A 17494-nucleotide genomic window follows, 5' to 3' on the forward strand; every position below is an offset into this window, starting at 1 on the left:
TTAAAAAATGCTATTGTAAAGAGGCAATTATAGCGTTCAGCCATTTAGCACGAAAGGAAACACTCGAGCCCTATTTTAATATAGCGTCCCAGAAGTCTTCAATAGCGTTTCACTCTTTCCAAAATGAAAACCAGCGTTTCACCCTCCCCAGACTTCCCCTTTTCAACATCTCTCTCTCTCCCCCTCTCTCTCTAAAAACAACGGAGTAAGACAGAAGGGGGTGGGGGAAGGCGGCGACTCCTCCCCTCCCACCAACCCCTACCATCTCCGCCCTTCCTCTCTGCCGATCGGACCGAGCTACCGATGGTCGTCACCATCGAACTGCGCTGATCCTCGTCGATTAAATCACCTCGCCTAATCTATACGGACTTTCCCTCTCAACCGATCTTGCCTTTGTATCCCGCCGGACGTCATTTTATCACGCCGACTATTGTCAACCAACGTTCTCGGCCCAACCACCACTTGTCGTCGATCTGCCTTCGCAAGGGCCATCTGTTTAGGTTTCGGTGGGTTTTCCCTTTCTGGCTTTTGAGTTTGATTGCTGTGGGTACCGATGTTTACCCAATCTATTTTCTGTAGCCGATCGCCTCCTCGCTATTGCATGCTTAGTAGATCATGAGTTTTATTTGCATATATGTTGATATTGTTTTGTCAATCTCTGGTTTTTATGAAATTAGATTTTTAAAAAAAATGGTTTGCATCAGTTTTGTTGGGTCCTTGTTTGATGCAAAATCAACTTGGTTTTTCTGCTCGCTCAGGATCGATTGCTGTTGTACTAGGGTTTCAATCCTGAGTTCGTTCTGTCTTCCACCCAAAGGTTTGTTCCTCCTCTATTTTCTAAAAATCTGAAGCTTCATACCCTACTATTTGACTTGATTTTTCATTCTGTCTTCTTGATTCCGTTCTATAGTTTGTTTGATAGTATTTGGGGCTACTGTCTGCCACATATGAATCCTAAGGCTCAATTTGAAATAAACTTTTGTGCCCTAGTACCCTTAGATATTTGGACAATAGAATCCAAAAAATACAATAGATGCAAATGGTTACTCCTTGAACGAGAAGGAAAAAACTATTGTATTTTGAAAAATTGCTGTGCAATTGATCCAAATAGGGCTTGATTTTTGAGTGGTCGGTTTTGGATTGGCTCCTGCTACTGTTTGTCATACAACAAACCATGTGGGTTTTTCTATTTGTTGACAAATTTCACCCAACAAGTTGTGTTGCTGGATGTACCCTTCGCCCCACTCGTCTTTGTATTCAAGTAAGAGAAAAAAGATAATTATTGATAATTTTGTCTTCTAGGGCTTTCTTCGATTTGCGTGGTGAAATTTGGAGTCTATGATTAAGGGGCCCAGAAATGTTATAGGGTTTATTTAAAGTTCTAGTTGTTGAAAGTATATATAACCCCAACAGTTTTAAGGGTAATCTTGATGCTTTCATATGCTAAAGAGGAATGATCTAGGGCGGTTTTCATTTGTTTGGTAAAGACAAAAGGTTATTGTTTGTGCCCCATGGTTGGCCTCTATGGCAGCCAATGCCTCAATATCTATTTTCCTTCAGCTCATTTGCCCACTGAGTGGGATTGTTTGATCACTAGGGCTTGCGTGGATTTCTAGCCATGGAGGATCTATCAGAGATATATGAGAAGTGAGAATGCTCCATGAATTAGCCACTAAGGTACCCCTATTAGCCTCCCCACTACATATTTGTTCTGCGTAGCGTTTTTTGATGTATTAATATTGCCATGTAACGTTATTTGCGTAATAGCATCTATATATTCTTGTTTAAGTACACATTATATACATAAGCAATTGACTTCTTCTTAGGCCATCCACAGTAGTATAATAAAAAATGGATAACCAAAAGTTGGCACATCAACTTTTGATTATTCATTTAAGAGGTTGCTAAGCTTAACAATATTGAGGTCCACAGTGGTCACTCTAAGTCCATAATCAAAATAAGGGATACACTATAATTTCTCTCTCTCTCTCTCTCTCTCTCTCTCTCTCTCTCTCTCTCTCTCTCTCCCTCAATTTCCCGCCATTCACTTCCCTCTATTAAGGTTTTTTTTTTTGGGCCGAAATATATCGATTCCCTCCCTTAATTTTGGGGGAAAAAAGAATAAAATAGAAACGAGAAAAAAGAGTGAAATACCTTAATCCGACGATGATTGGTTGAATTGTAGATGATCGAGAAATATGAGTTTCACTTTTAGAGGGAAAAGAAAGAGAAACAATTTGTGGGTGGAGTGAAAAGATATAAAGGCGAAGAAGAAAAGAAGAAAATATTAGTTGAAACATGCGTGTATACAAATTTTGGAAGTAGTTAACTTAAGTTGTGTGGGATCCACAAATTTTCATTATTGAAAAATATTGCTAATTTTGGTTATCCAAAGCCCAAAATTTGATTATTTCTAAAGACGTTGCTAAGTTTGATTATACCATTGTGAACCATCTTTTACACAAACATTGTTAACTTTAAAAACAATTGGCTTTTGATTATACCACTGTGGATGGCCTTACATATGGCTCTTATCTTCTATAACCTTTGTGCACAATGTTATACAACAGCCACCCATTTAATGCTGAAGGAGGTCTAAAATTTAATGTTGAGTTTAGATAGTTGCAGATTACTTAGAGGAACTTTCATTATGGGAAAATTATATTTTAGCTTCTATGTTCCTATTTTTCTTAGTATGCTCCCAGGAAATGATTGTACTCCATGATTTATTTTTAATGGAGAAGCAAGAAAGAAATCCCAAGCTTTTGTAATAAATCTCTTGTTGTATTGTAAGCGAAGTGGACTCTTGTATGCTTGAAGCTTTGAACAGAATTGTGATAGATGAGAGTTTGCATATCTTTTTGAACCATCTAACATAAGTATACTTCTCTTAACACTACTGTAGGGGGATGAAAACAATTGACGCTTCGGATCAATTGGATTGCAACGGCTTATTCGTGCCTCTTCACCGGAACCCTAGCTCGACGTCTGAACCCTAATCTGCAAAATAGACAGGGGGTGAGTGCACCTTTGCCTCTCGTGGCAAAGGCCCTCCGATGCCTTTGTTAGTATCACGTACTAGAAAACTCAGCCCTAATTATCAGTAGGAAAGCAATAATAATGCAACGTATTGCGTACCTCTCACCTCTAGGTTTTCCTCATATTTATAGATTTATGGATGCTTGCTGTCCAAGCATCCTTATTGCCATAGGATTCCTAACTCGTATAGGAAACCCAGGATATCAAGGAGTCTCGTTTCCTTTATCAGTTTATGGGAAAGAGTCCTTTTAGGATTCTTTTCCTTTAAGAGCCGAACATCCCATACTCGTTGGGTATCTTTCTCAGATCCTATATTCTTGGGATCTTTATCCCTATAAGAGACATGACTATTCTGGAATCTTCCAGAGTATTCTCTCTGCTCCTACTCTCGATTGGAGTTCTATCTTTGTTCGGCCGTCTCATAGCCGAACAGACGGCTTGGACCAGTTACCTCACATGTAACTGGTCCTTGAGCCCGTACAACCTTCCTGGACCACTGACTTCTCATGTCACTGGTCCATATTGCCGAACACTTGTTTAGCATGATGACTGTCCTGTCTATATTCAAACTATGGTCCCACGTACCATTTATTCGGATATCGATTGCATTGCTTTCAACCCGTGATCACTCGTATTACGTGCAAGGTTCTTTACATCATCTGTTCGGCTGTATCATAACCGAACAGTCTATCTATAGCCATGACTTCTCATATCACTGGTCCATATCGCTGTTCACCGAACTGCTCGGCGATAAGTCCAGTCGTATTTACCACGTGTTCCCAAACATCACGTGTTTGGTAACTAAATGTATCTGCTCGGGAATACCTCCCTACAATTGCTCCCCAGCTTCATGTATTTACCACTGTTCGGGGGTAATATATGACGCTTAGAAACAGAATTCTATCTAGACCAAACTCTTTTGATCCCGTGCAGTCATAATTTCAATACTTCATTGATGCCTTTTGGCGCCTATGTCATTATACCATTTCGGGGTAAACGACTCCACGTGGCACGTTTTCGTATGCCTAGCATTAACTTCGAACTGACGTTCTATGAAACGGCGTCAGAACGGTTTCTGCTTTCCGTTACTTTTTCCTGTAACGGTGTGAGAGGAGACGTTTCGTCTCCGTCTCTCACCCTTAAACCCCTGAAAGGGCTCCGTCTGGTCTTTTACCCAGAACTCGAACTTTCAGTCTCCCTAAAAACCAGGCGAAAGCATCCCGCTATCTGCCATTGCCGCCATTTGCGAATTCGATTGCACTCCAAGAATTCATCACGGTATCGTTTGTAAGACTCTCGTTCCAACTCCATTTCTTCTGCTTAGGTTTTCATCTGAGATTTCATTCTCAGATTGTGGTCACTTCTAGGGTTTCAATCACGCCCATTCTTTCATTTATGTTTTCTTCGAGTATATCCATGGCGGATGAACGTGATACCCCTCATAGACCCAGGAAGTTTAGGAAACTCTGTGAAACCCCAATTGCCATGGCGGCATTTAGGTCTGAGTATAGTATCCCTGATAATGTGGGGCTTGAACTCGCCCCTTTAGGAGCAGATAGGGATGGTGGCTCCTGGGATAGAATGTGCATCCCTATCGTGGCCATCGTCGAAGGTGGGGTCCGATTTCCTCTTCACCCACTACTCCGTCAGATCCTAAACTGGTATCGACTCACCCCCATGCAAGTATCAACAAATGTCTTTAGGCTGATAATGGGTGTAATTGCTTTGAATAGGATTCTAGGGACCCAGTTAGGAATTTGGGATATTCAGTGGTGGTACAGTATTGTACTAAACCCTGACTATAATACCTACTATTTCAAAGTTAGAAGGGCAGAAAAGCGCTTCGTGCTCAATCTGCCAGATTCTGCTCGTGACCACGAGATCGACTTCCTCTATGTGACTGGAGCATTCGAGCCCTTAGGGGAAGATGGCCAAGTGATAGGGCTCCATTGCCCCCACATATGGGGTTATCCACGTATGCTCTTGCTTTTTATCTTTTGCAATTTCTTCATTTACTGCTTTCTCGTAGCTTTCTTATGAACTAAATTTGGTTTTTCAATTTGAAACTTGCAGCTGAAAACGTTAACAAACGTCCTAGACGTGAGCCGAGCTACGTCCGAGCAGGGGACATTAACAGGATACTAAAGTACACAGGAGAACCAGGAACCCGAACAGCTGGTCGGGGTCGAGACGCTGATATACTGCTCGGATACGATCCTTCGTACAGAGGGGTCATTGATAGAAGACTTGCTCATCCCAGTACCAGTGCTGCATCCACCTCATCTGCTCCTCAAGAACGTATCTCAAGACTTCAAACTGGGGTTACTGTTGCTGGCCAACCTGGTGAAGTTCCCATTTCAGAAGGCGTGCCACTTCCTCGTTTGAGACTCAGAAGATCTTCTCGTGGATCAGTCTCTAATCAACAACAATCCGAGCAGCTGATTGCAAATCGTGATACCAGCCAGTCTTCTTCTTCTGGTTATTCTCGATCCCCTTGTAACCCAGGTACAATGACCCGTCAACCTCTTAATCTCAGCTCCTTACTTACTGTGTCCGCACGAGGACGCGGTGCTACCAACAGGGTAGCATCAACTGGCGCTCCGCCCCCACAACCTCGTCGCAATAGGGGGGGATCAGCAAGATCGTCATCTTCTCCTCGGGGGGAGGAGGGTTCCCTTGATGCTGCTGACGCACATCGAGACAAACGACCGAGGTCTGATGACCCAACTGGTTCTGTCCCACAGACTGATACAGAAACCCATCTCCCCGTGTCACCAACTGCTCAAGTACTCCCCCAGACATGGACTCCTTCTTTTACTAGGGGAGACCGTCTTGTCCATGTTGGAGATAGTGCTAGTTCATCTGAGACTGCTCTAGCCTTGGCCCAAGGGTTAATGCTCCCTGTTGATTTGCAAAAGGAGTCTCTGTCGTCTCCTGATCGGCTGGTGTCTACTGGTCTTGTTAATGGAATTAAGGTAATGTGACTCAATCGTTTCGTATAAGTCTCTATGTATATTTCGTATACCACATATCATATACTGCTACACTTGTCACTTACCACTCGCTGTGTTTGCCAGTTTATCCAAAAAATGGTAACCATAGGGCAGAAGTACCAAGAAGCTGAGGCCGAACAAATCAGGTTGCTAAATGACAACACTCGACTTCTTCGGACAGTTGCTCGGCTTGAAAGAGAAAGAGACAAAGCCAAGGCGGATTTTAATGGTGCTAAAGGCAAGCTGCAAGTTGCCGAAGAGAGCCTAAACCAGGCTTTATCTGAAATTGACAGCACCAAGAAGGCTTCATATGAAGATGGCTACCAGAAGGGTTATGATGCCACAACTGCCAGTTACGTGGAACAGATGCCAGCTTTACAGGACCAGGTCTGGATTGCCAGCTGGGAAACCTGTCTGACAAAACTAGGGGTTGCTGAGGATTCACCCTTCTGGGTTGAGAACGAGCTGCCTAGCACCCGTTTTCAGAACATCGAGGACATTCCAGAGCCAACAGGACACCCAGAGGAAGACTTTGAACAGCAAATTGAAGAATTTGCTAATGCTGAGGAAGATATCCCCACGGATGTGGTCCCTACTGAAGCTCCTGCTCGGGATGTACCTGTTGAGCCCATTAACCTGGAAGAAAATGTAGTCGAAGATGGTGCTGATACTGACATCAACACTAACACTCCTGAGGTCCAGAATGTGGACTGATTTGGTAAGTATAAGAATTGTTTTGGTTGCTGGTCCTGCGTGACCATAAGCATACTTTGGCCCTGTGAGGCACCAGTTCAGTTTGAATACTTTGTTAACACAGGTATTTGGCCCTTCGTGGCATAACCTTATGTTTTGCTCGGCATCCTTTGTTGTTGCAGCTGTTCGTATGCAATGTTTCAATCTAAGTATGTCGTATCATTTGTTTGCATAAGTATTTCGTACTTTTTAGCAAATCTTTCACGCCTGTTAAGTTTCACATACTTAATTTTGTTTAAGTGTCACGTACTTCAAAACATTTGTTTCCCAGTGTCTCGTACTGTTTTAAGTTTAGTACTTTACAAGTGTATTCATACTTGTTAAGTATCACGTATTTAGAACATCACACAAGTGTCTCGTACTTGTGTTTCAGTTTCACGTACTGAACTAAATGTGGCTTACATTTAAGTCAAGCCAATATAGGTTCTCAAGTATCACGTACTTAAAACACCATATAAGTATCTCGTACTTGTATTTGTTTAAAAGAAAACACACAAGTATTTTCATACTTGCTAAGTATCACGTACTTTAAGAAAAGACATACAAGTGTGTTCATACTTGCATTCAAATGTATACCCAAGTCTCACATACTCAAAAGGTATACCCTGCTCCCCAATACGAATAAGGAGAACCAAACTCGTAGTTCGTATTTAAATACCACAACAGTTATTCGAAAGAAGTGATTGTATTCATAATCTGTAAAACGCAAGAGGGCGTTACTCGTACCCTTTTAAAAAATAATCAAAACTAGAACAAAGGAATTATATTCGTAATTCCCACACAATCACGTAGTGTAAATCCAAAACAGGATTTAATACTTCTAAACAAAGAACTTTCGTAAATTATGAACATTCCAAGGCCTTGGAATTGGATCACCATCCAAATCTGCCAATCGATAGGCTCCTATGCCTATAATCTCAGTTACTCTATATGGGCCCTCCCAGTTGGCCCCCAGCTTGCCTTCGTTAGCCACCTTGGTGTTGCCGAGCACTTTTCGTAGCACAAGGTCCCCAACACCAAATTCTCGAGGGTGAACATGCTTGTTGTAGCTTTTCATCAGCTGTTCTTGGTAAGAAGCAAGATGTACCAAGGCTTTTTCTCTCCTCTCCTCGGCAAGGTCAAGCTCGATTTGAAGGGCCCTGTCATTGCCTCCACTTTCAACCAGAGCTGTCCTGTTGGTCGGCAGACCCACTTCCAGAGGTATGACAGCCTCTGTTCCAAATGCCAACGAATAGGGGGTCTCTCCCGTAGACCTCCTAGGCGTTGTTCGGTGAGCCCACAAAACTAACGGTAACTCATCAGGCCATTTTCCCTTTGCTTTGTCCAACCTCTTCTTTATCCCATCTAGGATAGTTTTATTGGATGCCTCTGCTTGCCCATTACTCTGAGGGTAGGCTGGGGTGGAATAAAAATTTCTTATTCCATATTGGGCACAAAAAGCCTTGAATTTCTTCTGAAATTGGGATCCATTGTCTGTAATCAATGAATAAGGGACCCCAAAACGAGTGATGATGCTTTTCCACACGAACCTTTCTATCATAGGCTCAGTGATTTTGGCCAGTGGTTCTGCCTCAATCCACTTTGTAAAATAGTCAGTTGCAACAAGCAGGAATTTTCGATTCCCAGTTGCTTTGTGCAATGGACCCACGATATCCATCCCCCATTGAGCAAAAGGCCAGGGACTTGTTAAAGGCACCAGATCTTCGGCTGGTGTTCGAATCATTGGTGAGAATTTTTGACACTTCTCACAAATCTTTACATACACCTTTGCATCTTCTTGCATGTGTGGCCACCAATAGCCTTGAGTAATTGCTCGGTGGGCAATAGATCTGCCTCCAGCATGGCTCCCACATGTTCCCTCGTGGATTTCATGAAGGAACTTCTGTACCATCTCAGGATGTACACATAGCAAATAGGGACCCGTAAAGGATTTCCTATATAACTTACCCTCTGGGGACAGCCAAAACCTAGCAGATTTGACTCTTATCTTGTGGGCCTCCTTTTTATCAGAAGGGAGTATCTCGTCTCGTAAGAACTCCATTATTGGGTCCATCCAACTTGGTCCTTGGTTCACGTCCAAGACCAAGTCTACACTCCTCCCAATGCTCGGCTCGTTGAGGTATTCTACTGCCACCCTTCTTTTAAACTCTGTTGGTACTGCTGCAGCCAACCAAGCTAAAGAATCTGCATGAGCATTCTGTCCAGAACTTATTTGCTCAATATATACCCTCTCGAAAGTATCAAGCAAGTCTTTTGCTGCCTGCACGTAGGCTACCATCTTTTCATTCCGAGTCTCGTACTCGCCGGACAGTTGATTCACAACAAGCTGGGAATCACAATACACCCTGACCCGTTCTGCTTTAAGGGTCTTCGCACTTCTCAATCCTGCCAGGAGTGCTTCATATTCAGCCACATTATTCGATGCACTGAATCCAAGCCGAACAGAGAGTTCAATCAGAACTCCTTGAGGAGGAAAGAGGACAACTCCAATTCCAGAACCAGTATTACACGCTGATCCATCAACGAATAACTTCCATTCTTTTGGATCCTATTCGGCTACGGGTTGATCCTTCAAGGATGATGTCTTAACTGCCTGTTCCTTTCTCGTAGGAGGCAAGGGAGCAACAGTGGGGGAAAACTCTGCCACAAAATCAGCCAACACCTGGCCTTTAATTGCTATGCGTGGCTGATACTCGAGATCATACTGACTTAACTCCACGGACCACGTCGAGATCCTTCCCGAAAAATCTGCCTTTCGAAGCAGTGACTTTAATGGATACTCAGTATAAACCACAACCTTATGGCTTTGGAAGTAGTGTGGCAATTTCCTGGTTGCTGTCCTAAGTGCCAGGACAAGTTTTTCTAAAGGCAGATATCTCGTCTCTGCGTCCAACAATGTCTTGCTAACATAATAAATGGGGATTTGCTCAGTCCCCAAATCCCTCAATAAGACTGCACTTACTGCGTGCTCGGAAACAGCTAAGTACAGAATTAAAGACTCACCTAGCTGTGGAGTTGACAGCAGTGGGGGTTCGGCCAGGTATTTCTTCAGATCCTGGAAAGCTTGCTCACATTCTGCTCCCCATTCAAATCCCTCCCTCTTTTTCAATAGCTGAAAAAAGGGTCTGCATTTATCGCTTGACCTGCTGATGAATCTGTTAAGTGCTGCTGCCATTCCAGTCAGCCTTTGGACTTCCTTGGTAGTTTTGGGACTCTGTAGTCTTCGTAAGGCATCAATCTGATCGGGATTTGCCTCTATCCCTCTCAAAGTTACCATATGGCCCAGGAATTTTCCTGAACCAACTCCAAATGCACACTTCGAGGCGTTGAGTTTCAGCTTATACTTCCTCAGGATTTCGAACACTTCCCTTAGATCAGAAATATGCCCTCCCTTTTCTCGACTCTTTACCACAATATCATCTATGTAAACTTCCAAAGTCTTCCCGATGAGCTTCTTGAACATAATGGTTGCAAGTCTTTGGTATGTAGCCCCAGCATTCCTTAGTCCAAAGGGCATAACACTGTAACAGTATAACCCTCGTGGTGTGATGAACGAAGTCTTCTCTTGATCAGGTTCAAACATAGCAATCTGATGATATCCTCGATATGCATCGAGAAAACTCATTCGCTCGTAGCCAGAGGTTGCATCAACCAATTGGTCAATCCTAGGCAAAGGAAAACTGTCCTTAGGACATGCCTTGTTCAGGTCTGTGAAGTCCACGCAGACTCGCCACTTTCCGTTCTTCTTCTTTACCACAACAGTGTTGGATAACCACTCTGGGTAATAGACTTCACGTATTGCCTTGGCCTCCAATAAACGATCGACCTCTTCAATCACTGCATCTACATGCTGCGCGGCAGCCCTTCGTTTTTTCTGAATGATCGGCTTGTGTTGAGGGTCAATGTTTAAATGATGACAGATCACGTCTGCATCCACCCCGGGCATTTCCTCTGGCATCCATGCAAAAACATCAATGTATTCCTTTAGAAATCTTATCGACTCAACCTTTTCGTCTGCTGGTAATGATTTCCCAATCAAAAAATATCTTTCAGGATCAATCTCGTTGATCTGAATCTTCTCCAGGCCTTCAACCACTTTTTCAGCCGGGCTTCTCCCAACGTCCTCGATGGTTGGTTGATCTGGTACTTCCAGTGTGTGAACATGGTGGACCTTTGGGGCTGTTTTGATGATGGAAATCAAGCATTGCTGTGCCACCTTCTGGTTTCCTTTAAGGACTTCAATCCCATTTGATCCTGGGAACTTCACCATCTGGTGATAAGTCGAGGAAACTGCTCTCATTTTGTGCAACCAAGTCCTTCCTATAATCGCGTTATAGGAAGATGGGACATCGACCACCAAAAAATCTGTTCTCAGCACTACTGATCCGGCCCGAACAGGTAACGTTACCTTTCCGAGGGGCCAGACTGCTCCTGCACCGAACCCAATAAGAGGCGTTGTAGACTGTTCTAAGTCTGATTGGGCCAGGCCCAGCTTCTTGAATGCATCATAGTACAACACCTCTGTACAGCTCCCCGAGTCCACTAGAATTCTTTCGATGTCGTACTCCCCAATTCGGAGGGTTACGACCAATGCATCATTGTGGGGTATTTGGACCTCCGCCAAATCATCGTCACTGAATGCCATGCTCTCGTTGCATGCATTAGTCTCTCGCCCTCTCTTTTTTCCCAACCGCATCACGTGCTGATCATGCTTGACCTGTCTTTGCAACAGCCTCACCTCACTCCTCGTATAAGGTGTAGCCAGCCCATGTATCATATGGATCACGCCTTTAGGGTGTTGCTCGTAACCCAGTTCCATGGCCTTCCCTTTCTCTTTAGGGTCCTCCTAGATAAACTCCTTGAGATAGCCCCGAGAGACCAAATCATCAAGGTGCCTTTTGTATACCTCACAATCCTCGGTCATATGGCCCCAATCCTTGTGATAACTGCAGTGCTGATTCGTAGCACGTTTTGCATCTTTGTCTCCACCTAGACTTGGGGGCCATTTAAAATATGGCTGATTCTTTATTCGATAAAGAATCCTGTATATTGGCTCTTTCCAAACCGTAGTGATAGAAAAGAAGGACTTGGGGTCAGGAGCTTGCTTGTCCTTGTATGCCTCCTTCTTAGCCTGCCCGTACTCCCTTCTGTCTTTGTAAGACTTGGGTTCTGGCTTATCCACCTTTTTGGCAGGTGCCTTCTGCTGTTCGGCAACCGTCCTGCCATCCTCACGGAGTATGTCATCCTCCATTCTGGCGTGTTGCTCTATCCGTTCCATCAATTTAGCCAAGGTGGCTACTGGATGTTTATTCAATGAACGGCGCAGCTCCCCCCGAACAGGCAAACCAGTTTTGAACGTAGCAATTGCATACTCTTCACTGCAACTTTCAATCTCGTTGAAAGTTTCCCAGTACTGCTTTGCATAATCCCTGATCTGCTCGTTCTCCTCCTGCTTCATGGTGGAAAGACTCTCAAAAGTCTTTGGGGCCTTTCTGCTCGTTAAGAACCGAGCAGTGAATTCCTCTGCCAACTGCCTCCATCCTCGTATGGATCGTGGGGCCAACTTATGAAACCAGGATAAAGCCACCTTGCCAAGACTGGAGGGAAACATCTTGCACAAGATGGAATCATCCCCCTCATGCATAAACATGGCCTGTTGGTAATGCTGTATGTGAGCTACGGGATCCGTATTTGTCTCGTAAAGTACGAATGCACCGTGCTTCACTCTGCTCAGCAACCTTGCTTCTTGTAGCCTCTTTGTAAAGGGAGAGGCTGTAATATTACTCAGGGCCTTGCGTGCTGCTTCTCGTGCAGTCACTGTCCCATCCTCTTGCTCCTTTGACTTGTGGGCCGAAGTCTTGACCCAATCAGCATCAGGTCTTTCGTACCTGTCTCGATGATGCTTTCTCGTGTCCTCTTCCTCGGGGGTAGAACTTCGGTCTCTGCTCCTCCTTTTTCGTGAAGAAGTCCTTCTCTCTGGTGTTCGGCTTCTACTTTTTCTTCCCCTTTTCCGTGGAGAAGCTTCATGACGCCCTATGACAGGACTTCTGCTCCTTCTTCCTCGTGAAGGATCTTTTCTGTATTGTACCATAGCATACCTACTGCCTCTAGAATTTCCTCGAGACAGGCCAGAATCCTCCGGATGCTCCCTAATTCTTTCCAATTCTCTGATCTCATGCTCTCGTTTTTTAATCAGACGAGCATATTCCTCGACTTCTTGCCTCTTTCTATCAAGAACGTCGTCACTATGGTGCACACTCCTGGAGTGCGCGATCGATTCATCCCTTTGACGGGATTTACTCCTTCTCGTGGATCTTGAAGCCGTCTCTCCATCTCCTCTATTTTTGGAGTTATGATGCACGGTAAGGGGGTGGTCCTTACTCGTGTTCCTTCTGTGCCCACCCTGGGGCTTTCTCGGAGCCCTAGGTGGGGATTTGTCCCTTCCCTCATCTAACACGTCTTTTGGTTCATGCGGTGTTGCTGGAGTTACTTCCACCATGGTCGTATTTCAAAAGGGAATTCTTTCGTTTCCCACAGACGGCGCCAATTGTAGGGGGATGAAAACAATTGACGCTTCGGATCAACTGGATTGCAACGGCTTATTCGTGCCTCTTCACCGGAACCCTAGCTCGACGTCTGAACCCTAATCTGCAAAATAGACAGGGGGTGAGTGCACCTTTGCCTCTCGTGGCAAAGGCCCTCCGATGCCTTTGTTAGTATCACGTACTAGAAAACTCAGCCCTAATTATCAGTAGGAAAGCAATAATAATGCAACGTATTGCGTACCTCTCACCTCTAGGTTTTCCTCATATTTATAGATTTATGGATGCTTGCTGTCCAAGCATCCTTATTGCCATAGGATTCCTAACTCGTATAGGAAACCCAGGATATCAAGGAGTCTCGTTTCCTTTATCAGTTTATGGGAAAGAGTCCTTTTAGGATTCTTTTCCTTTAAGAGCCGAACATCCCATACTCATTGGGTATCTTTCTCAGATCCTATATTCTTGGGATCTTTATCCCTATAAGAGACATGACTATTCTGGAATCTTCCAGAGTATTCTCTCTGCTCCTACTCTCGATTGGAGTTCTATCTTTGTTCGGCCGTCTCATAGCCGAACAGACGGCTTGGACCAGTTACCTCACATGTAACTGGTCCTTGAGCCCGTACAACCTTCCTGGACCACTGACTTCTCATGTCACTGGTCCATATTGCCGAACACTTGTTTAGCATGATGACTGTCCTGTCTATATTCAAACTATGGTCCCACGTACCATTTATTCGGATATCGATTGCATTGCTTTCAACCCGTGATCACTCGTATTACGTGCAAGGTTCTTTACATCATCTGTTCGGCTGTATCATAACCGAACAGTCTATCTATAGCCATGACTTCTCATATCACTGGTCCATATCGCTGTTCACCGAACTGCTCGGCGATAAGTCCAGTCGTATTTACCACGTGTTCCCAAACATCACGTGTTTGGTAACTAAATGTATCTGCTCGGGAATACCTCCCTACAGATAAGTCCATTTAATGCTGAAGGAGGTCTAAAATTTAATGTTGAGTTTAGATAGTTGCAGATTACTTAGAGGAACTTTCATTATGGGAAAATTATATTTTAGCTTCTATGTTCCTATTTTTCTTAGTATGCTCCCAGGAAATGATTGTACTCCATGATTTATTTTTAATGGAGAAGCAAGAAAGAAATCCCAAGCTTTTGTAATAAATCTCTTGTTGTATTGTAAGCGAAGTGGACTCTTGTATGCTTGAAGCTTTGAACAGAATTGTGATAGATGAGAGTTTGCATATCTTTTTGAACCATCTAACATAAGTATACTTCTCTTAACACTACAACAAATACTGCTTTGAGGGGTTGGATTTAATTTATCGAAGTATCAGTTTTCATTCCGAAAAAATATTGGGGCTTTTGTGTTGATTCATTCCAAACAATTCTCTATTTTTCTCGAAATTCTATATTTGTAATTGATACTGTATTGGGGCTTTTGTTTAGGTTTTTGGTGGTCTAATGATTCTTGCAAAAGGAATTTTTAACAAAAAGAAAGAGAAATACTAAAAAATTCCCTTGCTATTTATGACTAGTGACCTTGTATTGGTGAATATTAGAAGTTTTCTACATATGACTTAGTTGATTGGCTTCTATTGAAACAGAAAGTAAGAGTTTTGGAGAGAAAACACTTCAGAGCAAGATGGTGAACATCGTAATATGCACTTCGACATCGCTTTGCTAATAATTTTGAAGTAGCTTCACAATTTCTGCCGAGATTTCAAGATGATTTCGTTTGGACGAGAACAACAACTTATATCTATTTCTCTCTCAGGTTATATCTACTGCTTATCATCTAAAGGGAATGGAATCGGGTCATGGGTTTAATAAACTATAAGAAGATGAGTTGTTAGTGCTATCCATGTCCATCATCATTCGGCTAATGTGTTTTTTTTTGTTACAAGTGCTTCCTAGTGTTTGTAGATATGCCTCAATGAACTATATTAGTATATTGTTGATTTCATAGTTCCTCGTTATGAAGTTCTGATTGGTTGATTTATATTAATTCGAATGAAGTCAGCTTGGGTGGTTTTCTAATTAGAAAAGAGTTTTTTTTTGTTTCCTTGCTAGTCATGTTCATTATTTGTTATGTGTAGGAGATATATATGGGTTCTACTAGAGTTATGCCCAATCAAAGAGCCATTGATCTATGAAGTGATTGTCAAAGTTAGAATATCCAAGATTGATTTGCTATAGATGCAACAGATACACAAGCTCGCACAAGAATCAGTTTGTGGTAATTCTCTTCAACCTATCCTAGCCATTGTACTTATGAAATGATTTTCGCCATTTGCAAACATGCTATTGGCTGAATTATGTGTAAATGAGCTTGGCTCCTTTAGTGGAGGAACGATTTTTTATGATTTTCAAAGGAAAAGAGAGTTAATAGAAAAGAATTGATTGTCTTGCTTCGGAGATTATGTTTTAGGCTATATAAAATATAAATCAAGAAAGCCTTGCAAAGTTGATAACATAGGATTCTTGTTCCTCAAAGATTGATCTTTGCCTCAAAGGGTTGTATCCTTTCACAGGGTGGTTGGTCTTCCCAGATTGATTTATGGTGTTTCCAATGGTTTTGAGGCTTATGTAATGACTATTTTCCATTTTCCCTCGGGGTGGTACTTCGATGGATTGTTTACTTGGTCAGCAGCTAGGATATAAACAAACTGCACAAAAAAAGGAGCAAAGTTGTTTACCTATTGCACCATTGAAGCAAAGAGTTGTCGAATGGAGAAGCCCTAAACAGGTTCACACTAGAAGCAAAAGTTGACTAGCAAAAACATGAGATACAATTTGTCTTTTCGGATGGGGTAGTGATCATCTATCACTTATAGTCTGGTTGAATTACTCATTCTTCATGCCTAACAATGTTCTTGTTATAAGTCAGACTATTCAAAATGTAGTGTCCAACGTATGAAATGTTGAAATTTCGTTTGACTAAGTGGACTTTCTCCACTGACACTTATTATTTAGTTTTTAATTGTACTTAGTAGGATTGTATCATCTTCATGTTTGGATGTGGTGGAGCCGTGGAGATCATATAGATCATTATAACGTTATCAGTCATTCATCATTGTGGATCATGTCATTTACACCTAGGGTTGCATTAACTTGTGATTAATTGGCAATTATTTGATCTCTGTTTCCAAATAAATGATTGAGAATTTCTGTCAATTAATACTATTGTATATTGACGACATACCATTATCGAATGAATACCTAGATAGTTGAGATTTATGGAAATTGAATACCCCACCGCCCTTACATTCGATTCTTGTTTTCTCTACCCACAACCTTTGGAATATAGATCAATCATAGCATCTTAATATTCTATATAACTGGGTTAAATGTGCATTTGATAAAGACGTGACTAAAGTAGTTTGTATAATTACTGCATCTTAAAACCTGCATTATTGCTAAATGGGTGAATGTTGATCTTAGTTGTCCATTTATGGAGCCATATCCTTGTTAACTATATATTTGAGATTTTAGTGCGTACTTGTCAAAATTGAAGTTCTACTGTTCGATCTAGTGTTCAATTCATATTGATTTTTGGTTGGCTATTTGTAATTTCAATTCATATTAATGTTGTCTTCCCCTCTATGTAGGTCTGTGGCTTGAAAGAGAAATTGACGGTCTGTGACTTTTTGTCAAAGATGTAGATACGATCTTTCCAGTGCTCGTTGGAACTTCGAAGCCTGTCGTTCCTATGATACATGTTCTCGTACTGATATTCTTGTATATAAGTTTAGCATAGTACGTACTTGATGCTGGATCAACTTTTGTTATTTTGGAGATGTAATGCTTTGAACATATTGCTAAGGAATGAGTAATAAATTGTGTCCTTCAGTTTCTATGAGTAAATTTGTATGAGCTTGCTAAGAAATGCCATTCAAGTTTTTGAGAGTGGTAGCTATAGAATTAATGCTATTACTTTGAGTTTAAAAGAGCTACAAAAATAGCTTCAAAATATACCTGATTCACAAAAACCAACCATAGCATTCCAAACATGCTATTCAAGGCAAATATATACCTGATTCACAAAAACCAACCATAGCGTTCCAAACATGCTATTGAAGGCAAATTAAATATAGCAGGCTAAAAACGCTATGAAAGGTAGCTTAAAGACAACATGCCAAAAA

At 42.3% G+C, this 17494-nt stretch overlaps 1 long non-coding RNA gene across 1 annotated transcript; it reads left to right on the top strand.

Moving 5' to 3' along the window:
- Nucleotides 1-7: 7 nt before the first annotated feature.
- LOC131303900 (uncharacterized) lies at nt 8-17255 on the top strand. The gene is made up of 5 exons (XR_009192253.1): nt 8-506; nt 759-817; nt 1598-1677; nt 15449-15588; nt 16961-17255. It is a non-coding gene; the product is annotated as an uncharacterized LOC131303900 (long non-coding RNA).
- Nucleotides 17256-17494: the final 239 nt, after the last annotated feature.

This window comes from Rhododendron vialii, chromosome 10a (assembly GCF_030253575.1).
Source record: "Rhododendron vialii isolate Sample 1 chromosome 10a, ASM3025357v1".
Lineage (NCBI taxonomy): Eukaryota > Viridiplantae > Streptophyta > Magnoliopsida > Ericales > Ericaceae > Rhododendron > Rhododendron vialii.